Source organism: Nyctereutes procyonoides, unplaced genomic scaffold (genome assembly GCF_905146905.1).
Source record: "Nyctereutes procyonoides isolate TBG_1078 unplaced genomic scaffold, NYPRO_anot_genome, whole genome shotgun sequence".
NCBI lineage: Eukaryota > Metazoa > Chordata > Mammalia > Carnivora > Canidae > Nyctereutes > Nyctereutes procyonoides.
This window is the reverse complement of record NW_026575120.1, coordinates 5,579,894-5,605,955: the sequence shown is the minus strand read 5'-3', so window position 1 is coordinate 5,605,955 and position 26,062 is coordinate 5,579,894. Positions and strand designations below refer to the sequence as shown.

Here is a 26,062-nt window from a genome sequence, read left to right as displayed (position 1 = left end):
TCCGACTGAAACTTCTATCATTGGCTCTCTTGGTTTTTAGACTTTCAGACTCATACTATAATTATACCAGGTCTCCTGGTCTCCAGCTTTCTCATTGCAGATCCTGGGATTTCTCAGCCTCCATAATCACATAAATCAATTCCTTATGAGAAATCTCTCTAAATGTACCATTGGTTCTGTTTCCTTGGAAAGCCTAGACTAATATAGTTAAGATTGATGAATGCAGATGAATATACAAAAAATTGTTTGTATTTCTAAGTACTAATAGCAACAACTGGAAAGTAACATAAAAACAATTCCACTAAAAAAAAAAAAATTTCCACTTATGGGCAGCCTGGGTGGGTCAGTGGTTTAGCACTGCCTTCAGCCCAGGGGTGTGATCCTGGAGACCCAGGATCGAGTCCCACATCAGTCTCCTCACAGGGAGCCTGCTTCTCCCTCTGCCTGTGTCTCAGCCTCTCACTCTGTGTCTCTCATGAATAAATAAATAAAATCTTTAAAATAAATAAATAAATAAATAAATAAGGCCTAATAAAAGAAGAAATAATCACATGATAGTTTGGAATATTGTTGGTATGCCAATTCTTCCCAAGCGGATCTAATGTTGACCTCAGGTTAAACAAAAGTCCCAACAAACTTTTTTTTTTTTTTTGGTAGAAATTGACAAGCTGATTTTAAAATGCATATGGAAATGAAAAGGTCCTAAAAAAGCCGAAGCTATCATGAACATAAAGGACAAGTTAGAGGATTCATACTACCTGATTTCAACACTTACTATAATACTTGTTTTATACAGTAATCAAGAGAATGTTATATTGGCATAGAAAAACAAATGAATGGAACAGACTAGAAATCCAGAAATGTACCCACACTTTTAGGATGAACTGATTTTTAAATCTGTGAGTATATATACGTAACATAAAACTTACCATTTTAACTACTTTTAAGTGCACAATTTTATAGCATTAAGTACATTCACATTGTGCAATCATCTCCACCATCTTCTCCAGACCTTTCTCCTCTTCCAGACTAAAATCCTGTATCAATTAAACACTAACTCCCCATTATCCCCATTACATAACTCTTATATCTTATATAAAAATTAGCACAATATAGATCATAAATTTAAATGTAAAACATAAAACTGTAAGACTTTTAAAAGAAAACAGAAGAAAATCATCAGAACCTAAGGCTACTTCAGAGTTCTTAGATGTGACACCAAAAGTAACATTTACAAAAGAAAAAATGGTAAGTCATATTCATCAAGATTAAAAATGTTTGCATGGTGAAAGAGTCTCTTAAAAGGATGAAAATAAAAGCTCCAAGCTGGGAGACAAGTGTTTGCAAATCATTAAGGATATATAAATGGCAAATACGCACATGAAAAGATGTTTAAGATCACTAGCCACTAGGTGTATCGGATCACTCTGCATCTATTAGAATAGCTAAAATAAAAAATAGTGACAATATAAAATGGGGGGGATGTGAAGAAATTGGATTTCTCACACATTGCCTGTGGGAATGTAAGACTGGTACAATCACTTTGGAAATCAATTTGGCTGTTTCTTTAAAAATTATATCACTTCCCATTTCAACCTAGCAATCACCCTCTGTTTATTTATCCAGGAGCCATGAACATTTATGTCCATACAAAAATCTGTACATGGGTGTTGATAGCAGTTTATCTGTATGAGCTAAACCTAGAAACAGCCAAAGTGTCCTTCTGTAGGTTAAACTGCGGTACATCCATAGCATGGAATATTGCTGAAGGTGACCTATTGATGCATATAACAAGTTGGATGGATTTCAAGGACGTTATGCTGAGTGAAAAAATCCAATTTCAAAAGGTCATATACTGTGTGATTTGATTTATACAATGTTTCAACATGAAAAATTTATCAAGCTGGAGAGCAAATTGCCAAGGGTTAGGAATGGGGGCAGTGATGGGTATGACCATGAAAGGGTAGCATGAGGGGGATTCCTGCGGTGATGCAGTAGTTCTGTATCTTGAATGTGATGGTGGCCACAGCAATTTTTACTTATGATAAAGTGACATGACTTGACAAGCACACTGTGGCCATGTCAGTGTCTTGTTTTGACAACACAGTATGGTTATTTGAGATGCAACCTTTGGGAGAAATTGGGTGAAGAGTGCAGGCGATCTCACTGTGCTGTCTTTGAAACTTCTTGTGAGCTTCTACCTCAAGAAACAAACAAACAAACCACCACTCTGCTTCTGCAGACAGTAAGAAAATAAAAATTCAAGTCACAGATTGGAAGATAATGTGTTCAATACATTAATATCTCAGAAGGAACTAGAATCAAGAATATGTAACAGACTTCTACATAGCCATTATAAAGACAAACAATTCAATTAAAAATGGGCAAAAGCTTAAATACATACTGTTGATTTTTAATTTTTTAAAAAAGATGTATTTGTTTATTTTAGAAAGAAAGAGGGAGAGAATGGGGTGGGAGGAGGGGAGAGGGAGAGACAGTCCTAAGTGGACTCCTCACTGGGCATGGAGCCTGACTCGGGGCTCAATCTCACTCCCCTGAGATCAACCTAGCTGAAACCAAGAGTTGGATGCTCTACTGGCTATACCACCCAGGTGCCCCAAATATATATAGTCTAAAGAAGCTGGGTGAATGATCAATAAGCATATCATTAGTCATTAGGAAAATGCAAGTTAAAGCTGTAATGAGATGCTACTTCTTATATATTAGAATGACTAAAATTTAAAAACTGAATATGCCAAATATTGGCCAAGATGTGGAGCAGTGTAACTCATACATTGCTGGTAAGTGTATAAGATGAGATACTGAGGGATCCCTGGGTGGCGCAGCGGTTTGGCGCCTGCCTTTGGCCCAGGGCGCGATCCTGGAGACCCGGGATCGAATCCCATATCGGGCTCCCGGTGCATGGAGCCTGCTTCTCCCTCTGCCTGTGTCTCTGCCTCTCTCTATCTCTCTCTCTGTGACTATCATAAATAATAATAAATAAAAATTAAAAAAAAATTAAAAAAAAAAAAAAAAAAAAGATGAGATACTGAGGGATCCCTGGGTGGCGCAGCAGTTTAGCGCCTGCCTTTGGCCCAGGGCGCGATCCTGGAGACCCGGGATGGAGTCCCGCGTCGGGCTCCCGGTGCATGGAGCCTGCTTCTCCCTCTCCTCTGCCTGTGTCTCTGCCTTTCTCTCTCTCTCTCTCTGTGTGACTATCATAAATAAATAAAAATAAAAAAAAAAGATGAGATACTGACTTTGGAAAAGTGTTTGACAGCTTCTAAAAAGAAGTTAAACCTTCATCTGCTCTACGATCCAGTAATTCCATTCATAGATATGGGAGAAATAAAAGATAGGCCTTCTAAAAGACTGTAGAAGAATGTTTACAGCAGCTTTGTACATAATTTCCTCAAGCTGGAAACAACACACATGTCCATCCACAATGAAATATACTCAGTGATAAAAAAGAACAAACACCAACAATACGGCTAAATCTCAAAAACATTATGCTGGGTGAAATAAGCCAAACATAAGAGAGTCCAAGCTGTATGATTCCATTTATATGAAACTCATTTTTATTCCAAGATAAGGAAAATGTAATCTGTGGTGACAGAGATCAGAGTAGTCATTGCCTGTATATGGGTGTGGGGGACGGACACAGGGCACAAGAGAACTTTCTGGGATCACAGAAATGTTCTGTATCTTGACTGGGTTGTGCTTATACAGATGGATACGTTTGTCAAAACCTATTGACTTGGAAAGTATGAGTTGTATTTTTACTGTATACAACTTTTAACTTAAAAAATATGTGGGATCAAAAAAATAAAAAAGATATGAGATCAAGGCCTAGACTGTGTGGTCCTGGGGAAACTGAGATGATGGTCTGTCACTAAGTTTGGAGGCTTCCAGAAGTAGTTGGCAAAGTGACAAGGGAGTCCCCATTTTGTAGGAGAAACAAGGAAAACATCAGATGGTCATTGAGCAGAAACTAGACTCCTTTCCAGATCCTCAGGGATCAAAGAGGGACAGTAACGTAAGGGCCATTCTGAAGCAGGACATGCTCATGACACAGACTTTGGGGTCTGCCCTGGAGGCTATTTTCTCTGCTGTCATTGCACAAACAAGAGGCCTGCGAATGCCTGACAATCTGGTACCCTGCTTGTCACTGAGAGTGGGGAAGACACTAGGAGGACAGTTTTTCTCTGCAATATTGGCACTGGGGCTGATCTTCTGGATCAGAGACTTCAGAGAAGGAGTTCATCTATAGTATGAAGCATCCTGTGTGCTACCCTTTTCTCTGCCAGGGCTCTTCCTTTAAGGACTCTCTTTGCAAAGTTAGATCTCTGCCCAGCGAATTTGTTTTTATAAGAAGTACTGAATCAATGACTCCTTTGACATACCTTGATTACCTAATCTCTAGGCTGCATTTCACCTTTGTCATCACTTAGATGATTCTCAGAGCTAAGCTGAGAGAATGAAATCTCCTAAGAGCCTCGAACCTGGTTCATTGGTGGAAAGAGTGGGAATGACCAATTCCAAGTCTTCATTCTAGATCCATCCCTATAAAGAAGGGACTGGGACAGAGAAGTTAACTACATTTGAACACTGCATGCAAGGATAAAAGACAGAAGCAATAAGATTCACCACCTCAGAACTAGATTCCTCGTAAGAGGTCTTCCTCAGCTTGCTTCATGGGGTTGTTTTTATACTTTGAATTCATCCAAAGAGGTGCTCTCTCCTGATTCCTTGTCAAGGCAACAGCACACTCTGTGCCTCTCAGGCTCTACACCTTGGAGTTATTTTGACCCTTCTCTCCTTGTCCTCCCTAAAAAGTGATGGTTTCTAGATCTTGCGGATCTGATACTACCTCCCCTGGGTCTCACCTACATCTTCTCCCAGCAACACCTCCCTTGTTCAGACCTTGATTTCTTCTTATCCAGACCACTGCAGTTGACCTGACTTCCCTCCTGTGTCCGGGCAACCTAGCCTATGTATTATGCGCAGTTATTTTACCCGATGTACTGCTCAGAATACTGTGTCCCCATGCTCAAAAATCTTTAGTGGTTTGCGTTTGCTTATGGAATTCAGTACAAACTCTTGACTCAGAATCTGCTTTCCAGCTTCTCTGAATAATCTTCCACATACTCAATGGCCTGACTACTGTCAGGTTTTTAACTCTGGGCCTGGCTTAATAATACTCCTCCTTTTGGGATTGCCTTTCATGTTCACTTCATCCTTCAACACTCCTTTTCTAAGAAGTAGCCTCCAGGGGTATGTGGGTGGCTCAGTCAGTTAAGTGTCTGATTCTTGGTTTCGGCTCAGGTCATGATCTCATGGCTCATGATCTCATGGGTTGTGAGATCGAGCCCTGCCTCAGGCTCCATGCTCAGCGTGGAATCTGCCTGAAGATTCTCTTCTTCTGCCCTTCCCTGCTCTCCTAGTGTGTGCGCTCTCTCTCAAACAAATAAATGAATCTTAAAAAAAAAAAAAAATGAAGTAGCCTTCAACTGGATGTGGTCTCTTTTTCCCCTTAGCAGCCTCAGCACATAAAAACAACAACAACAACAACAACAACAACGAAACAATAACAACAAAATTCTTGCAGTGCTGACCCTCTAGCTAATATTGCAGTGAAATAAAATTTGTCCTATTCCCATCATTAGATTCTAAACTCCTTGAAGGACAAAGCCACATGTTACTTATCTTTGTAAGCCTTTCTATATTTTATCCATTGCCAAGCACATAGTGATTATTAAATTAACATTTGTTGGCTTGAATTCAATTCCTATTATTTTTTAAAGATTTATTTATTTGAGAGAGAGTGAGAGAGTGTATACATGACAAGTGGAGGGGCAGAAAGAGAGGGAGAGAGAAAGTCCTCAAGCAAACTCTCCACTGAGCATGAAGCCTGATGTAGGGCTTGATCCCTGAGATCATGACGTGTGCTGAAATCAAGAGTTGGCTGCCCAACCCACTGAGCCACCCAGGCATCCCTCAATTCCCATTATTTAAAAACTATTTATACTCTTTGAGGTTAGGATTTGCTACTACAGTTTGGCCCAAGCCAAGATTTTAAAAGGCATCAACTGTCATCTTTCAAAAAGTTGAACTCTGTCTTCAACTTGTATAACACATTTATTTTGTTTATTTTATTTAAATTCAATTTGGCAACATATAGTATACACCCAGTGCTCATCCTATTGAGTGCCCTCTTCAGTGCCCATTAACCAGTCTCCCCATCCTCCCACCCTCCTCCCCTTCTGCAGCCCTTTGTTTGTTTCCCAGAGTTAGGAGTCTCTCATGGTTTGTTTTTCTAATTTTTTCCCATTCAGTTTCCTTCCTTTACCTTATAGTCCCTTTCACTATTTCTTATATTCCACATATGAGTGAAACCACATGATGATTGTCTTTAAAATAAGGGAGAAAGTCCAGGAGGCAAAACTGATGTTCTTTAACACTCTTTGAACTATTACATGCTTGTTATGGCCTCAGTTAAAGAGATGCTGTACTTCCCTAGAGAATGCATATGGAAACTAAGAGAACTGTGGGCCTTAGGAATCATCAGGGGAGCAGAATGAGGAATGCTTTGAGATGGCCGAAGACTGCTGAGGGAGCAGGAGGGAAGAAGGTTCTGTAAGATGGCCCTGGAGTTGGGCCTACCATCTCTGGCTAGAATAGCTATTATGGCTTCCCTAAGCCAATTTGCAATCATGACCATGTTTTTTCTGGTGAGCTTTCATAAAATATTATTCTTATTCTGTGTTAACATTTGGTACGTTGTTTTTGCCAATATCAGGATGTCTAGGCTTTATTGGAGGGAACCAGGGAAGGAGCAATTTTATCTAAGCCTGGACCAAGTGTTTAAAGAAAGAAGAGGATGGTTTTATAACAGTAAGAGTTATTGAAGTTCTTAAGGGAAAGATAAACTTCTAGGTGGGAGGGGTAGGGCAGAGTGAGGCTGGTTTTCTACCCCACTCTGTTTACTTGGAGATTTCCTTCTGGAACTCTTCTCTGATGCAACCATGGAGTGTTTCATTACTGTTTTAAACAAGAGAGTCAGTGTCTGTCCAAGATGCTCAATAAATATTCACTGATTGATTGCTGATAAATGCCCTTGACTGTTGCAAATGGATTAACTCTGCTTGAAGTGAGAGCCATATGGAACTTCCATCCAAGATGACTACAGGCCGTTCTGCAACCCAGAAATGACCTGAAATCACATTGGTTCTTTTTTGTTTTGATAAACTATGGGCTTCCCACCTCTTTGAAGCCCTGGCCTCCTTGACTCTACATTAGATGCTTTGACATGACAGGTCTCTACATCTGAGGAGAAAGCCTGCATTACTGTTCATGTTTCCACAGGCCTCCAAGGACATATCTTTATTCTATCTGCAATCTTCATCCAGTTTTCCTTCTCTGCTGGCTTCCTCTCCTTTCTTCATGAAGGACAGCTTCTGAGGGATGAGAGCACTTAAGCCAAGATGTTCATTGGAGATGCCAAGGACCCTGGAACTTGATTTGGTCCTCAGTAGGGAACTCAGTCCCAGGAGAGAGCAGGAAGGGAAGAACTCGGACCATAGAGGCCACCTCTCCTCACTCTTTTTGGACAGTGCTGTATGTTGTAGCTATTCAGCCTCAGGAATCAGGTCTGAGTTCCAATGAAGCTGGAGCATCTTGTTTTTAACACAAGTTATCCCTGCCTCCTTGGGAAGAAGCCAGTGAAGAGACATACCTTCAACTGGGTTTCTAATCTCTGATTTCTGATCCTAATGAACTTTCTGAGCTAAAGAGAAACATAGTAAAAAGGCTAGAACATATTAAGACTTTATTCATTTATTAAATTTATTTGATAAATTTTTTTTTTAAAGATTTTATTTATTTGAAAAAGAGAGACTACACACACACAGGGGGAGGGGAGGGGCAGCAGAAGGAGGAGAGAGAATCCAAAACAGACTCTGCACCAGGTAGAGAGTCCGATGTGAGGCTCGATTCCAAGACCCTGATATTATGACCTGAGCTGCAACCAAGAGTCAGATGCTTAACCAATTGAGCCATCCAGGAGCCCCTATTTGATAAACATTTACAAAATAAAACTGAAAATCCTGTCATGCAGAGATAGACACTATATATGCATATCATGTAAATCCGTCTTGGTGTTTTCCCCAAGCAAATATACAAACACATGTATTTGAAAAATAGATTTACACTAATTGCTCTGCCATTTGGGTTTTGTTCTGGTTTGGTTTTCTTTTTTGGTTTGGTTTTCTTTATGCAATATTACCTTGTGTAGTTCTTCTCTGTCAATAAATATAGATACACACATACATCTGTAACGACTTCACATATTTGATTTTAGGGATGTTTTATACTGTGTATGTGTCATTGATTTAGTACTAGATTTGAACAAGATTACAGTCATTAGTAATAATCATTGCCTAATTTTTTGCCTAATTTTATGTTTCAATTAGGATTCCAATTTCCTTAGGTGCAATATGTATTAATATTTATTATTAATATTAAGTTACCAATGATTTCATTAAATTTAAATTGAAATAATGATATTGTATAAAATAACATAAATATATTAAATGTCATAATTAATATTAATATTTGAGGCAAAGAGCTCTGGCTTTGACCTAAAATATTTTTTCATTAAATATCCCGTGGGGCCACCTTGTGACACATGAATTTAGGTAAAGCTGGACTCTAACACTTACTGTGAGGTCAGAGCAGTTTTGAGACCTCTGCACAACTTCTATCTCTTGCTCTTGCTTTTCTCTGTTTTTATTTCTGCTCCATGGAATCTATGGTGTGCCACCTTGAGACAAATGTGGACATCAAGGTGAACATAGCTTGCCCTTTCTCTAGTTGCCACAAGCATCATAGTTCCTGTCTATATGTCCTCTTGTGGTGTTTAATTGGAAATCTGAGGTGTTCCAGGAAAGCATCCCATCATGTACTACAGAGTCTTCCCACAAGCCTCACTGCCAACACTTCCCAAGGCCCATTTGCCAGATGAACAACCTTCCCCACTGCATGTTGACCCTGCCATGGCCCAGCTCTCACACTTCCTCCAGCAGGTGGCAACCCCATGGAGTCAGTCTGTCCCAGGGAGTGCCAGGATTATGGTGGGCAAAAATACCACTGACATAGAAGTATCTATATGCATTTTGGTTCATTTGAATGGAATTGGCTACTTCTTGATATACCATTCAAATAGGCTTATTCACTTTACACAGAGTTACAGACTTTTAGAACAAGACACAGCTGCAAAGGTGGTTAGCTTCCTCATTTTGCAGTGTGAGAAACTGGAGCCTAAATGGCCAATATTTGCAGCCACATTCGGCTCCTTAAGGCCAGAACCTTGTCCAGAATTCCAGGTTCTTGGCTTCTGATCTCACTACTTCCCATTGCTAGAAAAAAAAAAATCTGGAAGATTTTTCCATTAGAAAGAGAATAGGAAAACCCCTCCAACCACTGCCCCAAATCTGTCTGGATCAGAAGGATCCAGGACTAGGAGATGCAAATGGAAGAGAGACTTCAGGCTTTTGTAAAAGGTGGAAATGAAAGGAGATGAGTTTTTAAATACCAGAGAGATGAGTGGACTCTTAGTGTTCAGACCAAGAAGTCTGACATCATTTCTGTGACTTTTCTCCTGATTGTCTCATAAATTTGCCTAAAGCTTTTGTGACCAGAAGGATGACCTCAATTTGGGGGATCCGAGCCTGGGATCCAAGATTTTGAAGATCTGTTCCAGGAGTTGCCCTCTGACTTTGTTCAATCTTTGGGAATTACCTTAACCTTCTTCTGACCTGATCCCCTCTGGAAAGGCAGATAATATTACTTGCCTTAGTACAATGCCTTTTAAAAAATCTATGAGATTCCCAGGAGGGAGCTGTGTTTTTGTCTAAAGGGAAAAATGATAGTTTGCCCCTTCAGCAATGTCTAGATGATTATCTGAAATCAACCCTGTAATTAAGTTTATTTTTGCGTGTGTTTAGGACTTTTCAGTTGAACAAAATGTAATTACCCCAAGAATGTTTTACCTTTAACCTTGTTTTATCTTAGGACATTATAGATCATGTCTCACAGGAAAAACTGCTCTTGGAGAAGGAAATTTGAAATTATACACAAAGTCAGCCATTCCCTCTGCATGCAGTTCTGACATGTTCTTGGAACATCTCTCTGCTCTGTGTGCATATAACAGAAGGTACAAACATGTCTTCCTGGCCACTGTGATGTAGTCCCTCGAGCAAGTTAGGGTGACGTTAGCTTATTTACAAGTCATTATGCTGGTGCTGATGCCTCTAGATTCTATACTTCAGTTCTGGTCTCACCAGTGAGTCTTTTGTTTGAATTCTAACTGCCTGCTGGGTCTCCACTTGAGTATTCCACAGCCAACGGCATCTCAACATGCCCTGAGTGGGGCTCGTTATTCTCTTCCCTTTCCTCCATACCAAGTGGCTCTCTGCCCCAGTTGTTCAGCCAAGCTTGACATTCATCCTAGACCATTCCCCTTTTCTCACTTGGCATTTTCAATCAGTCAGGAAGGCTGATCAATGTATCTGACGTCTTTCTCTTCTTCTTCCCACATCAAGCCCTAATCACCTCACATTTGAACTACTGTTAATTATTGGTCCAACAAATATTTGGTAAGGATATATTGTAGTTCAGGCACTGTTCAAGGACCCGAGGATATAATTAACAAACAAAATGTACAAAGATCCCTGGCCTGAAGAGCTTACATGCTAGTAGAGAGAGGGAGAAGGTAGATAATAAGGACACAATGGGTAAATTACATAGCAAATAAAAATGTAATAATTCCAATGGAAAAAAGTAGAGCTAGAGTGTCGGGAAGGAGGGAACATGGGAGGCTGTTTGCCATTTTAAACAGGGTGATTGGAGCAAGCCCCTTTGAGAAGGTAACATGTGAGCAAAGACATGAAGGTGGCAAGCCATGCAGTTACCTCGGAGAAGCATCCCAGGGCAATGGGAATGGACCTAACATGGATGAGTGGAAGGCATGTTCAAGAGGCAGCCACAAGATCAGCATAGCTGGAGTTGAGGAAGACAGGGGAGGTTAGAATCCAGTACATGAACTTGAGCTTTTTCAGAGTGGAATCAGTAGTCATTACAGAGTTTGAGCTGGGGAATGATGGCATCAGATATATATTTTCAGAGGATCGTTTTGGCTGCCACATCGAGAACATTCTTAAGGAAATCAGGAGAGAGACAGAGACCAGGTAGGAAGGAGGCTGTAGCAGTGATGCAGGTGGGAGATGCTGGTGGCTGGGACAGGGTAGTAGCAGTGGAGATGGGGAGAAAAGGCAGATTCTGGAAACATTTTGAAAGTAAAGCCAGTGAATTTCTGGAAGGACTACAAGGACTGCTTGGTTGTGGTGAGAGAAGTAGTGGGGTCAGGGACAGGGAGATGGTCTACCTGAGTGGTGGACCAACCGCCCCTGGTTCATCCTGCCCAGAACCCCTCCTTGAAACCCATCATCTCCTGCCAGAGCAAGTTTTCCAAACTGCAAACCTGACCCTGTCCCTCCTCCTTGAAAACCTCTGGCAACTCCCTTTACCTACAGCACCTCCATTTACCACAGGAGGTCTTCTGTGACATAGCCCAGTGTTTAGTCTCCAACTTCACTTCCTGCAGCCCTACCTTATAACAAGTTCAAACCGTCCACAGGAGTCTGCATGCAGGATGCTAGATTGTGTTTCGTGTTTTCTTACTTTGCTCCTGAAACCCTCTTCTCCGCTGACTGGCCTGATTGATGGGAACTCAATTTCCAGTCACACCACAGACATCATCTCTTCTAGAAGGTGGGTTGAGTAGACCCCCAGTTTCCTAGGCACATCTCCACATAACGATTCACATCATGCTGAACACTATCTATCTCTTGTAACTGAACAGAAGCTCGTCTCTCCCCCTCTGCAAACGCTGAGCACGTTACAAGGCACCTAAGGTCATAGCTGAAGTGTTTGCTGCTCTGATGGCAAAGCTCAGGGACAAGGTTCACATAAATCCTAAATTAAGCCAAATTTCTCCCTAATCCCTCGGTCTCCACTGGAAACCAAGAGGTCGGATGAAGTGAAGATGTCGTGTAGCTAACGACTCTCTGCTTCAGTTCAGGCTCTGTCCACGTCACCTCTACCCACCGACCTGGGCCCCAAGCTCCCTGGATGGTCTGTAGTGAGTCCCACATGTTTTACAGTACCCTCTCCTGAATGTAAGAAAACAGAACCACAAATGGCATTTTCTCTCGGCGGTACTGGGGAACTGGCCTGTGCCAGGTATGCTGGTGATGACCTCAGGCCGGGGTGGTGGTGGTGCAGGGGGAGAGCTGGGGGACACCCCATCATGGCTCACATAGGTCCAGGTCGCCCCTGTGGACAGAGCCTGGGTGAGGCAGATGGGGCCATTTGCAAGCTTTCTATTCAAAGAAAATCAGGAACAGAATAAAAAGAGGTTTGGGGCCCGAATGCTAAATGGAACAGAGCAGATGTAGGAAGCATCAAGCTGGGCCTTTCGGGAGGGGACCCATGAAATGAGAACCCAAACAAGGCATTTCCCCCACAGCGAAATAAAGACGCCGATGCTGCATTATACTGTCTGTGCAGCTCTCACGACAGGGGTTCTGGGATTCCAGCCAGGTGCACAGGGCCACGGCCTGGGTGGCTGAACGATGCCAAGACCATTTGCCGGAAGACAATGGTGCCTCAGCCTGTTCCCCAGACAGCCCAGCAAATTTGCCCGGGAGAGCAGAGCCCCGGAGCAGCTACATCAGTGGCAGCTTGGCAACCTCACGTTCTTCGGAAGGAGAGGAGGGCAGGGGGGCACTGGAGGGGAGGTGCTGGCAAGGGCAGTGGGTTTGGGCCTTTAAAGAATCTCAAATGCCCCGTGACTCTCTAAGTCTTTGGTAAATTACCTTTTATTAGCTTTGTTAAGCCTCGGCGGCCTAGAATTGTCTCCTCAAAACTCGGCCATCTGTTCCCCTCCTGTCTATAATTCTGACCACACGTACAAAAAAAGAAAGAAAGAAAGAAAGAAAGAAAGAAAGAAAGAAAGAAAGAAAGAAAGAAAGAAAAGAAAAGAAAGAGTTTAATTCTGGCAAAGGATTATTCTTTCCTTTTAAAAAAAGGTGGGGGGAAGGGAACTGGAGAGGGGGAAATGAATGATGAGGACTGGCAGTTTCAGACAGGGTGGCAGGAAAAGGTGGGTATTTCTGAAACAGAACCCCACAGTGCACCCTATTAAGTTCCTGGTGATTGGAGGCAGGACAATTAGCACCTTAGAACACTGTGGAACAATAAATAAACACGTATAAAAGCATATTTAAATACAGGGGCTGAGCTAGGTGCTGTGAAAGGGGGAAAAAAAAAGACTTCCTGCAGTCAAAAAAGACAGCAGGGAAAATTTAAATCACAACTTCAGGGAAAGCTCAGCTCAGGGAATGTTGGGAGACAGATGGATGGTACAGGCTAGAAATTCCATGGTCCTTGGGGAGAGGGTTCAAGTGCTGTGAGCTGACACGTTTCAGCGAAGGAAAAGGAATTTAGGGAGGTGGACAGGTCCAACAGAAGTATCAAGTGTATCTTCCTTCCCAAATGGACGTCCTTTCCACAGCATCCGACTTCTTTTCAAATCTTTTCCATAGCAAGGATCCATTACCTCACAAATTGACCCCTTATATTTATTTATTTTTCTCCTCCATGGAGAGCTGAGATCTGGTTTTCCTTAACTTCCTTTTTTCTTTGTTTTCCTTTCCAGACAAAAGAAGATTTCGTCCAACCCCTCTCCAGACTTGAAGACAACCACTCACAGTCCTGGGATCCTCTCCTTTGTGGACCAACCATCCTTCCTTCTTCCCCACACCATCTGTCTACTGGCCATTCTGGTCAGGGAACACTCCTCTTCAGAGGCGGTGCCCGGCCCTCAGCCCAGCACCCTGGCTGTACTGCAGTCTAACATCCTGTGACCTCATGTCGCCATTCTCTGAACATGATTCACTGTTCACACAGTTGCAACATTGCGTTGTAAGTACCAAAAAACCCTTTTGCATCTTCTACCTCAACTTGTTGCTAAGCCAGGCATCCCTGTTGAACTGGATGTCAGGGGTGGGTGATCTGGAGAGGAGGTGCAGGCGTTCTGATGAGGGGAGATGATTGGGCAATGAGGCTGTTCGGGGAACACTGAGTAGCTACCAGATATCAAAATGGACTTTGACGCTGCAGTAATTAAAACAGATGTATAGCAGCACGAATATAGCCAAACAGAACAGAGAAACAGAGGCATGGAAATTAAGTGTCTGTTAAAGATTTCCCGAAAGGAAATAAGTGGGACAGGTATGGACTTTTCAATAGGTAGTATTAGGAAACCCTTTGTCGATGATTCGATGCATTCCTATGTATCATTATATACCCAAATGAAAACTTCAGATATATTAAATACCAAGATGTTATATTATATAAGTACTGTATTACAGTAATATTATATATATTATATAGTTGTCTCCTACTGTATATATATATATGTATATATACATACACACATATATATATGGAAGCTTTTTAATTAAGGGGAAAATCTCCCTAAAAAAAGACTTAAAACCCCAAAATGTCATTTAAAATGTTCTATACAGCAGAAGGCATTAGTTTACCTAGTTGCCCAATGATCCAGCCTCCCTGGTCCTCACCAAAGCAGGTAAAGGGTTTGGGGCCTGTGCATGCACCATGCTGTAAAAAACAGGATGACTTTCTAGAAGATAAAATTAGGTAGCATTCTTAAAGTAGTGTAAATATACACAGTATTATTTTTATTTAAGCTTTCCAGACTGCAAGTCTGTTTCTAAATGTGCTACTAAGAATATCTATACATATATGTAAATATAAATATATGATGTGCATACATATGTATATTAAGAAATGTATACATATAATGTTCTGTACATGACAGGAAAGTGTCAGAGACCACCAGGGCCCCTGTGCCACATCACATTTACATACAGCACCCACTTTCTCAAATCCCTATCCAAATGTTTCTCACAGGAAGGCTGCCACCTGGCTCAGAGCAGCTGATGGACTCGGGAGAGGTATGGAGGTAGAGAAATGAACTGGATGCGGAAGATGGTGAGCCGGAGCTGCTGAGGAGTGGAAGGGAGGATTCTAGCGTGTGGTAGGAGCTCTGAGAAAGGTAAAATGAGTAAATGATTGAAGAAACAAATGAATGTGCTTTGAAGCAGGTAAGGTCCTGCCACCAGGCCTTGAGAAACCATGGGCATCACAGCCTCAATCTTATAGGTATGTGACAAATGGACCTTGGGTTCCATTTATTGTCTTACTTCACTTCACTTTTCTTTTCTTTCTTTTTTTTTTTTTTTAGATTTTATTTATTTATTCATGAGAGACACAGAGAGAGAGGCAGAGACACAGGCAGAGGGAGAAGCAGGCTCCATGCAGGGAGCCTGACGTGGGACTCGATCCCTGGTCTCTAGAATCACGCCCTGGGCTGAAGGCGGCACTAAACCATTGAGCCAGGCTGCCCTTACTTCACTTTTCTGTCAGGCTGTCACCTAAAGACAACACGGTCTTTACTGGCTGCAACTCACCTAGAGAGAAATTAGGAGCCTCATATTTAAAATGATCCTAATTTCAAATACAGAGGCAATTGCTAGTGAAACCTGTAAGCTGAGCAAGGAAAACATCATGAGATACAATTATATAAATAACTTTGTGTTGTCTTCTGCTGTCCCATTATAACCCTGCCTCTGGAATAAAAACTTGACTACCCCTCTGACTTGCTTCATCAGAGCAAAACACAGGAAGACACATAGCATAACAATAATTTAATGTGTCTAGTCCTAGGTAATAAATGTCAAATTTGAGTTAACATTAAACGTTGACTCCTCAGCTGGGACCTACTGTGAGCTGCCTGGCTGCTGGAACATGGCATGAAGGGGTCTCCTCTTGTTTTCCTGCCTGTGGATGGTCTCCCCCCATCCCCGCCCTTTGCCAACCAGGACCTGAGCAGGAAGAGGGCAAGGGGTACTGGAAAGTTCTTGCTCAAGTGGTACACCTCTTACAGGGTTCATCCTCTCTGTGCCTACAAAGACTTGAAACACTGAGCCATTTTGCCCTCTGGCCACGGAGAACACATTTCACGCTCTCAAAACAACCCTATCAGAGCAACTCTCACTCATCAACTTTAGATGGGACTCAGCAATAAATTACTCTCTCTAACAAACCCTCTTTACATGTTCCTTCTGATGTCCCTCTTGATCTTTTTATACCCCCGATCTGTGGGAATAGCTCTTGGGTGAGAAACTCAAGACTTGTATAACCAGTTTTCAGATATTTCTTTTAAAAAACAAATGCCTCCCTGTCTCACAACCGATTTTGGTACTGGATACTTTTCTTAGAGCCTTGCCTAAATACTTCAATTTAATATCTTTCTGTATTAGTTGGTCTAACAATTTTTGTCTCAAATTGATGGCTCTTGATTCTCTGGCTAACAGGAGATTCCGCCCCCGCCCCCCGGGGAAATTGGCTTATTAATCTTAAGGTGAACGTATAAAAAGTCAGAAGGCAAGGATTTGGGAAAGAATCATCTGTTTAACATGTTTTGGTGGTAGCCAGCCTCCAAAATGTCCGTAAGTGATCCCTGAGTCTTTTGTATAGTGCCATTGTATCCACACCACACCAATTTGTGTGACCAACAGAATCTAGAGAGTGATAGAATATTACATCTGAGATTACGTTAAAAGATACTCTGGCTTCTGTCTTTCTTGTTTTCTTCCTCATGCAGATATTCCCTCTGGGGGAAGCCATGTTGTGAGCAGCCCCACAGGGCCCCAGATAGAAGGGAACTGAAAACTCTTGACAATAGTTGTGAGAATGAACTTGGAAGTGGATCTTCCAGCTCCTGTTGTAGACTGCAGGTCTAGCTCTAGCTTGACCAAAACTTAGTAAGAGATCCCAATGGGAACTATCCAGGTAAGAATCTTGACCTTCAGAAACTATGAAATATAATGTTTGTTGTTTTACACTGCTTTTTTTTTTTTTTTTTTTTTAGTATCTTCTTTTTACCCTTCCTGAGATGTTCGGCTGCTAGGTTTTAGGGTAATTTGTTAGGTGGCAAATATTTAGATATTTAGATAACTGAATACTGTCTAAACAGTTGGACTAACAGTTTTTTACATTTGCAAAATATTTTCACACAGATACTACATTTACCAACATAACTAAATTCCTCTTTGTATTCTAAGTCAATCACGAAAATAAAATGCAACTTGCAGGAGAATTCATGTTGTCAAAATATTTATTTAGGGATTTTTTTTTTAAACAGAAGGCTAATTAAGTATAACTAAAATACTATTTAATCTATAAAGTTCAGTTTCCAAATTTTCAGAAATATTTGCATTGTATAAAGAAGATGCATCTATAAAATCAGAGCTTAGAGATTCAGACAGGACTTGGAGAGGTTGTCTGAACTATCATGTTTGTTCTGGACAGCTCTGCACCGTAAAGTCCCACATATATTTCATCTATTTATTGCTTAACAATCTCTAGAAAAGAAAATGGGGACAAGAGTGAGGAGCTATGGGGAAAAGGAGCAACATTTTGCCATCTTTGCAGTAGTAAAGTCCTTCATAAGTAACTAAATTGTTTCACATTCGAGATGTTCTTTGCTCTTATTTTCATTTATGTTCTGTAAGTGAGGTGAACAACCATTTAACATCTGGAGAACTGAGGCAGGGACTAGAGGAAGGGGCTTTTAGGAGATGGTATAGGGAATATGGATGGGGGAAAGATGGCTGACCTCGGCCTCGCCCAGTGGACTATGGGTTGGTTTTGTTTCAGGCACATGGGCCTGAGAACTTGATAATGTGTTTGATTCTCCATAGTTATAAACAAATGTCATATTTTATCAATACTAAAGCAGATGGAAATATCAGCCCTAAAAAATGTGTGAGGGGTGGGGGGTTGAATTTACAATATGGTATTTCACCAGTAGCCAAGAGACAAATACTAGGTACTTTGTAGGAAACCTAACATGACTCATTAGACCAAAAATACATTGCAAGCAATCCTTGGGGTGGGCAGAAGGAAATATACAAGCACTCCTTTTCCACTTTCTACTTCTGAGACTCTGCTCACTCTGTTCCTTCTACCTATAACACTCTTCTATACCGTCTGCTGCTTATCTGCTCTTCTGGTTTCAGTATGAACATTCCTCCAGAAGTGTTCCCTTATTGCTCTAGACTGGCTTATATGCTCCTGCCAGGTGCTTGGTCATGCTGGACACTTCCAGGGTCAGGGATATTATTATACTAAGTTAGACACTGATTATTTTTCTTTTTGTGGAACTCTAATTACTAGGTCAGGGGCCAAGGCTGCATTGCTCATTACTGCACAGCAGGGGCTTAAGCCTGTGCCTGGCACATAAATATTTGCTCAAAAGTAACTAGTTTCCAGGAAATATCACCAAAGAAACTGATCCTCCTATATAGTATAGGAAATGACCTTGTTGCCTCCGTATATACTATCGGGCAAGCTATTTCAGAATTCATGGAATGGAAAGACTCATGACCAAATGATAATGCTAAAATACATGGTATATGGAATCAAATTAAAATGCAGTGAGAAGCAAGGGGTAAGAGAAGAGTTGATTAACAGACTTAGGGTAAAGCTCAAGACTGGACCATACTACCTGAACCCTGAGTCACACAATGTTTGAAGGCTCTTTGTCTCTCTCCGTCCCTCTTCCTTTTCTTCTGTCCATTCCCAGCCTCCTCCTTCTCTGCCATAAAAGCTTTCCCTGATGACCAGAGGTGAGGTTTGAGCCGAAGGGACCCACAGATAGAAGGTACATGGGACCACCCTACACTTGTTCTATCAGACAGTTGCAGGAGAATTACTTCTGGTCACAACTGGAACTCACCACAATCTCCTGAGCAGTCACGGCTTTTGCCTGTACATTGTGGGTGGTAGATAGATAGATGGAGACAGAATGGGTGTCTCCAATGACTGGGCACTTTAAGACCTCATGAGTTCTGATTGCCTACTGTGTCTCATGTATATTTAGAGGTTCAGGAATATTCATATCTCTTGGGCCTTCCATCCCTTACCATCTATGTGTAGCATGCACATGCTTGACTCTGTGTCTAACCTGTCTCATAGAAACTTATTCCCTCACATTTCTGAAGGCCAGAAGTCTGAAATCAAGGTCTCAGCAGGGTTGGTTCCTTTTGTCGTCTCTAAGGAAGAATCTGGTCCATCCCTGTCTCCTAGTTTCTGGTGGTTGCTGACAATCCTGGATGATCCTTGCCTCTTGGGCACATCAATCTCTGCCTCCATCTTCACGTGGCCATCTTTTCTGTCTGCTGTGTTTCACATGGCCTTATTATCTGGATATCAGCCATTGGATTTGGGGCCCACTCTAATCTAGTATGACTTTATCTTAACTGATTTTGTCTGCAAATATCCTATTTCCAAAAAAGGTCACATTCACAGGTACCGGGTGAACATCAATTTTGGGGGTGGGTGCTATTCAACGCAGTCTAACACCAAACAGATCTTATGGGTTTCACCCATCCTATGTGTATGTTTACCTTCCACAGAAGAGTTGAATGTCCTCCAATAATATAAAAAATATACCTTCTATATGGAAACAAATCTTTTATACATGGTGGTTCTACTTCACTTGAAGGTATCTCCTGGCTGCAACCAAACAGCTGCTGATTCCTGACAGCAAAAGAACAAGCTCAGGGTTTCCTCTTTTCTCCCTTTGAGAGTCAGCTCCCATGGCAGGGTGCTGATGTGAGGCTGAGGGCTTACTTTCACCCATGTAAGCCTGAGCTGTCTCCAGGAGCTGTGCCCCTTGGCAGGGCCTATGCCTGTAGATGTCCCTGCAGTGAGGGGCACCCAACTGCATCTCAGCTTCCCAAAGCTCACAGCACCTCCACGACAGGCCAGGTACTCCAGGGTGGAGTAGTAGCTCCTGGTCAAGAACTGAGTAGGGGCTTTAGACCTCTCAAGGGAAGCAGAGAAAATTTTCTCTATGTGCTATCTTGCCTGTGGAATAGAAATACGGCCCAACATTTGTCAGAGTCTACTAAAATTAGAATAGAGGAAAGAGCTTATTTCTAGATGTCTGAAAATAGGGCTATTTATATATACATAAGTCGATGGGAAATTACATAAGATAATCATGATTTTTAGAAGCCTCTCATAGGATAGCACTCCTTCCTGTGACCCCATTATACTAGGTACATACCTCCAGAACAGCATTTATGATGTTCATTGCAGAGACTATGTACTCCTTGGGGTTGGGTATTCTTTTTACTTCTCTTTACTTGGTACATTGCCTGGTATTTGCAGACTGTCAGGAAACGTTTGCTGAATAACTGACCAACTGAATTAATTAGTGAATTTTTCATACTTATAAATGAAACTATCTGACCAACCCCATGATTTACCCCAGTGAGGGACTTCTGTTCTCATTTACGTTCAGTAATGTTCAGCGTTCATTTTTGTCTTCTTTCTAGTGATGGATGTAGTCTTGCTTCACTGATTTTCTACATAACCTCCGGGTGACCTCCAATGAGACCTTACCTATCTGGTACTTTATCTGGTCAAAATTCCTTGCATGGTTATCATTCCTGTCTCTCTTGACTCACAGGTGGGTCAACTGACAGAGTAGGTATTTAATCCCTGAAATCAATCTCTCCAGGTTCTTAATCCTTTGACTCTGCTGGGTCTCACTTCCTTCTAGTTCCCAGGTACAACAAGCCTTTGTAACCGTACCTTGACCTCAGCAGCCCAGGGGAGAGTTTTCACAGACTCCACCGTGAGGCAGGAGTCTTTAGCCCTGACGAGGACCTGTATATATTTATGGCCATACTGCCACTTGAAGCCCAGCAAAGGAGAGTTGTAAGCTAATGTAGCCTCTGCTACCACCTCAACATATGGCCATAGAGTCTTTTCATCTGTACACAGCACCCACTCTTTCAGCCATGTTGAAAGAGATAATTATGGGGAGAAACGCAAAGCTCATTCATTCCCATGTAGCTGCCAGCATGCAATTTGAAGCCAGGCCCAGCATATCAGTGAGGGGGAATACCTGAATGGCAGAAACGTCAAAAGAAAGGCAGGCCAACAGTGGCATCACCTGCTGAGTATGAAATGTAGGCCATCAGCTTAAAGAGCCCTGCAGGCTGCCTGAGTGCAAATGGGGTTAGGTTCTCCCTTTGTAAAATTTCTACCTGGCCAAAATGAGACCCTCTGGGAAGCAAATTTACACTTCTGGTCATTTATTGTAACCTGCTCATCCCTTCAAGTGTTATTGGTGTCACTCCTGTCTTTGGCACTGCCAAGGTAAAGAAAGAGGATGCTAGAGCCAGCACTGCTCAGTTGTCTGGGTCAAGTTTAGGAGGGTTCCCCAGGTGTACAAGCTTGGTGTGTCATCTCTAAGTACCTCCAATGATGTGATGTAGGTTATTTTAATTTTTCTGATGAAGACACAGATTTTCACAAGATATTCTCAAGATCATATAGCTACTAAGCAGCAGAGTGAAGACGTAAAGCCAGCCCTATCTGGCAGCGCCTGCGAACCAGGACAGTGACTGCAGGGGATGGTGTAGCCCTGCTCCAACCTACATGGCCTCAGGGACAGGGACTGATCTGGCTTTATGTGCATAACGTCTGAAGCAACTCTTTAATCTTACTTCCGGCTCTTCCAAGGGTGTGGGGGAAAACTGGTATCCACACATTCTGTTTTCACTTCCTCACAAATATTTATTATTGAATATGTGAAAGTATATTTTCAAAGAGTTAAAAGTATGACACATAGAAACATAGAATGAACTTGTGTCAAAAATGTGTTCAACGACTGAGAGAGCTAGCATGAAAGTAAAGCTGGTTCCAAAAACATTTTGAAGAATTTGATATTTATAGGTATTTTGGAGAAAGAAAAAAGTAATTAAAATTCCTGGATGAGATATAAAACCGGTTAATGCCCTATGGGACTGTAAAATCATGACCCTGAGGTACCTGTCTGTAAAGCCGATGTCTCCTGGGCTCTACTTTTCTATATATCATGGAACCTCACAGTAGGGGCCGATTCCCATCAAATAGTTAATGGTGAAGCCAAACGCAAATAAATTTCGTTACTTCGGTGGGTGTACAAATTTTGCGGCACATTAGAATCACTTGGGGAGATTTTGTAAATCTTGATGCCCAAGGTCGTACCTGCATTGTGCACAATTACCACAAACACAGTGGCTGAAAGCAACACAACTTTATTCTTTTACAATTCTGGAGGTCAGAAGTCTCAAATGGCCTCACAGGGCTGTGCTCCTTCTGAAAGCTCCAGGCACATGTCCCAGCTTCTAGGGACCACTTGTACTGCTTGTTTTGTGGCTCCTTCCTCCACTTTCAAAGCCAACAGCAAAGCATCTCCTCCCTCTTCTCTCAACGCTGCTTCTATCTTCTCCAATCTGATCCTCCTGCCTCCCTTTTGTAAGAGCATTGTGATGACACTGAGCCCACCTAGATAGTCCAGGATACTCTCCCCATCTCAAGACCTTTAGCTTAATCACAGCTACAAAATGTCTTTTACCACATAAGGTAACATATTTATAGGTCCTGAGGATTGGGTCGTGGACATCATTCAGCTCGTCACATCACCCCTGTATCATTAAATCAGAATGCCTGGGAGTAGGAGCCAGGCATCTGCAGTTTTGAAGATCCACAGGTATCTCCAATGTGAAGCCAAGTTTAAAAAACACTCCCCTAACTAATTGTATAATCTATGAGCGACCCTGTTAAACAGTGCTCCAATGCGACATCGAGGGGGCATGGTCTTGCCGTTGCTTTGTTTCTAAGTTTGCGATGATTGTTCTCAGCAAACAAGCAAACATATCAAATAATTCTCAAGTTAAAAAGCTCCACTTTGATTAACATCTGCAATCATTTCTTTGTTTTGTCCGACCTTGAACTCAATGCTGCTCTCACTGACTGTGTAAACTTGGCAAGCTGCTATTGCCTTTCACCCTTCTGGAAAGTGGAGCAAATGTAACTCATTTCTGTCAGAATGGTGGTGACAGTGGAGGAAGGTGTAAGCTAAGTGATTGAAATGCCATCTGCAAATACGACTGCATGCAGCACATGCCCGTGGTCGGCTGCTGGAGGACGAGCTGGTGTCAGGTTTCCGCAGCCAAGAATCACGCTCCGTGGACCACAAAAGACCGAAGCTTGTCAATGCTGTTCAAATAACTAAAATGAAAATAACACACGTGCTCCCACACCCACTTTCTATCCTTCAATTACATCTAATGGCTGAAAGCAAACAGAGGGGAGCTGTGAAAGCAGTTAGTGGCCACATACCTGGGAACCTTGGTGAAGCTCCAAAAACATAAAATGTCTTGCAGTAAACCTATCATCGGGGTGCATTTACTGCATTTCATAGGGTGCTGATCCCAGGGCCTCAGGGTAATCTTTTCACAAGAAGAAGAAACTGGTGCTGATTTTCAACACAAACACTGGGAAGTTCATTACAGTAGTTCTTGTCTTTTAATTGAAACAAGAGGATACTCCCCACGTTTGCAACACTCTGCAGGATATACCCGGAGGCCCCGCAAGGTCTGAAGAATGCTTCTAGGGCTTGCAGAAAGGAAAGGTGACACTCTTCAGGGCTGCCACTTAGGCATTTGGGAAAAAAAAGGAATTCTAAAATAAGATTCCTAGATTAGATACAAAACCGGTTAATGTCCCACAGACAATGAAATCATGACCTTGAGGTTATCTTCTCTAGCAAACAGAAATCTATAAAATACCATGGGACATCCCCGCTTCATGTAACACTGCCAGGTGACATTCTCATTTTTGGACTCTTCTCTGTTCTGTGCATGTGGGCCAGCCTTGCTTTCTTTTAATATAACTCAACCTGGCCAGCAAGCTTCACCAGTACCCCAGCACTTAGATCAAACTGATAATCACTACTTGAATGAGCCATGGATCAGGTTTCCTAAGGCAGGCACTGGTTTTTAGATCTCCTTCAGAGAGTAGAACCAATTTTTCAAATGAAATCTCACGCCAATATGAATGTGACAAAATGGAGAAACTGTTACGTTCACAGTTGGCACCGCAATGCTTCTTAGAAAAGGACTCGTGGTTGATCCTGATTATGTGCCCATTGCATATTTTTCAATCTACGTACTTGTTAAAATTTCTAACTACAAAATCAATCCTTGCAGTGCTTTTGCTGTCATTCACAGACATCTGCAGAGCAGTGAAAAAAGTAAGTCATTGGACGGATTTGTTCCCAGCTGAGGCTGAACAAGGCGACACTCTGCCTTTTTCTTTTGGCTCTCAAACTGTCAACAAGTTGTCCTTTTAGAAATCTATTTAGTGTCACATTTTCCCCCCATTTTTGTGCTTTTGTCAGTGATTTTGCTTTACAACACCCCCAAGCATAGCACTGAAGTGCTTCTACTGCCCAAGAAGCCTGTGGTGTGTCTTATAGGCAAAATATGTGTATTCCATACATTTTGTTCAGGCAGCAGTTACAGTGTTGTTGGCCATGGGTTCATTAGTTCATGAATCACTAATGAATCAACTAAAACTCTTAAATAAGGTGTCTTTAAAGAAAACCACACGTAAAACAAAGTTATGTACTGAATGTTTAAAAAATGTGACCGGAGGCTTGTAGGAACCTAACCCTGTCTTCCTGGGAGGAGCAGCTCAGGACTTCCCAATGCAGAGTGCGTGATTATTTCGTAGAACATCACCAATTTCCATGGATGGAAAGAATCAACTATATCTTTGGAAAAATATCTCGGATGACGACTTCAGTTAGGCAGTGACACTCCAGGGGCCGAGGAAGAACTGTGCTCGTTCCCCATGAGGATGATGGAGTAGACGTGGCAAAGAAGAGAGGAAGGGAGAAGAGCCGTTAGTGGGGACGTTTTTCAGCTGTTTCAGTAAAGGGCCAAGAGAGCAGAGCCTGGTGACAGGGAGCCTGAAATGAGGTTACAGAACAGGAGCACCTACTATTGGCTTTTCGGTTGTCTTGCCACATTGAGTACACTGTGACTCTCTCCTTGTGACATCTTAGCTCTTTCTTGCTTCTCAAAGCTGGGGTTTGGGGGTTTTGTTTTATTCATTTCCCCCAAAGAAATCAGGTGGTTTCCTGTCTTTGGCAAGGTGATGCAGAACTTTATAAGGAGGCAGGATGTCACCGAGTAGAGAGGACTGTGACATTGGAAGCCCTCCTGGGGTCTGAAGACATCTTGGGGAGGATGCTGCAGAACTGAAGTCTTTGGAATTGAATTGGCAATTTTAGCTGACGTGCAAAGGGCTGGGACAGCCCGAGGGACACCCGGGACACCCATGGAGCTGCTCTGTTAGGAGCAAGATAAAATGCAGAGCCTTGTCCAAATGCACTTGTCCCTGCCACCCCGATTAACTCTGCAGAACAGAGCATGCAAAGGCTGGACCTGAAATCGAATGAGCACAATTCTTTCTTGGACATGTGCCTGGCACATTCCCTGACTATGTCCCCAGGAAAGCCTCACCCAGGATTTTTTTTTTTAAATGCGAACCCATTTATTTTGGAAAAATACACATCAAAATTTTAACACTCTATGTAAGATTATATGTGATTTGTGTTATCTCCTCTCTGAATGTTTTATATTGCTTGAATCCTTTTAAATTAATGGGTGTTAGTTTTAAAATTTTAACTGTTTTGCTTGTGTTACAAAAATAAAAATGCATTAACCAAGAAGATTTTGGAAAATAAGAATAAGTTCCAATCCACAGGAATACTACCTCCATTTATGTCTCTATTCAAGGCATTTGTCTGTCTTCTTTTTTTTTTTTTGTGATTTTATTTTTTTGTATATTTTTTATTGGAGTTCGATTTGCCAACATACAGTATAACACTCAGTGCTCATCCCGTCAAGTGCCCCCCTCAGTGCCCATCACCCAGTCACCCCATCCCCCTGCCCATCTCTGCTTTCACTACCCCTTGTTCATTTCCCAGTTAGGAGTCTCTCAT

General features: G+C 42.0%; 1 long non-coding RNA gene across 2 annotated transcripts; it reads left to right on the top strand.

Moving 5' to 3' along the window:
- Positions 1-13,393: 13,393 nt before the first annotated feature.
- Positions 13,394-25,732, top strand: LOC129516182 (uncharacterized). 2 transcript variants are annotated; one of them, XR_008665709.1, is made up of 5 exons: positions 13,394-14,043; positions 15,055-15,306; positions 16,811-16,998; positions 20,553-20,686; positions 22,648-25,732. It is a non-coding gene; the product is annotated as an uncharacterized LOC129516182 (long non-coding RNA). The 2 variants fall into 2 exon arrangements; XR_008665708.1 differs by having other exon boundaries at positions 20,553-25,732.
- The last annotated feature ends 330 nt before the right edge of the window (positions 25,733-26,062 follow it).